Source organism: Babylonia areolata, chromosome 30 (assembly GCF_041734735.1).
Source record: "Babylonia areolata isolate BAREFJ2019XMU chromosome 30, ASM4173473v1, whole genome shotgun sequence".
Taxonomy (NCBI): Eukaryota; Metazoa; Mollusca; class Gastropoda; order Neogastropoda; family Buccinidae; genus Babylonia; species Babylonia areolata.
In genome coordinates, this window is record NC_134905.1 from 7635874 (window position 1) to 7636837 (window position 964).

Below are 964 nucleotides of genomic sequence, written 5' to 3' on the forward strand. Positions count from 1 at the left end.
AAAAAAACACACAATAATACACCAATTTTTGCACCCTAAGTTATTGCGGCTGTTGGTATATTCCCGCCATGGTTTGTGGAACGTGACGAAAGACGCTGGAAAAAGCAAGATAGGTGACATTAAGTTTAGTGGCTGAATCTGCATCAAAATGGAGAAAAAAAAAAAAAAACAAACATATAAAACGATAGTGTCAGTGTCTGACTTGTCTGTCTGTCTGTCTGTATGTATGTGTGTGTGTATGTCCCTCCGTCTTGTTCCCCTGTGCTGTGCTGTGCTGTGCTGTCTGTATGTCTGTTCCTTTGTCTGTCTGGCTGTCTGTCCCTTTGTTTGTTCCAATGTCTTTCTGTCTGTGCTGTCTGTCTCTGTGTCTGTCTGTTCCCCTGTGCCTGTCTGTTCCCCTGTCTGTGTTGTGCTGCCTGTCTGTTTGTCTGTCCCTCTGTCTGTCTGTCTGTCCCTCTGTCTGTGTGTCTGGCTGTCCCTATGTTTTTTTTCCCCCTCTTTCTGTGCTGTGTGTCTGTGTCTGTTTGTCTGTCTGTCTGTCTGTCTGTCCCTCTGTCTGTTCGTTCGTCATCTGTCTGTGTCTGCCTATCCATCTGTCTGTTCCTCTGTGCCTGTATGTCTGTCTGTGCTGTATGACTGTGCTGTCCGTGCTGTGTGTCTGCCGCTGGTGCCCCGCGGAACCGCTGGACCCAAAGGAGCCGATGTCAGTGTCTGAATTGTCTGTCTGTCTGTCTGTCTGTATATATGTGTTGTTTTTTTTTCTCAAGGCCTGACTAAGCGCGTTGGGTTACGCTGCTGGTCAGGCATCTGCTTGGCAGATGTGGTGTAGCGTATATGGATTTGTCCGAACGCAGCGACGCCTCCTTGAGCTACTGAAACTGAAACTGAAACTGAAACCACTGAGAACGGGTTATGACACACACTAATGGTAATATCGTTTCATACATGCGCAAAAATAAAAACT

General features: G+C 46.8%; 1 protein-coding gene across 1 annotated transcript in view; it reads left to right on the forward strand.

Moving 5' to 3' along the window:
* The window catches only part of LOC143275242 (norrin-like), a 6098-nt gene extending 5937 nt beyond the window's left edge, over nucleotides 1-161 (forward strand). The window contains exon 2 of the mRNA XM_076579216.1: nucleotides 1-161. This exon is cut by the window's left edge and continues 267 nt beyond it. The gene's annotated coding sequence lies outside the window, so the exon portion shown is untranslated.
* The last annotated feature ends 803 nt before the right edge of the window (nucleotides 162-964 follow it).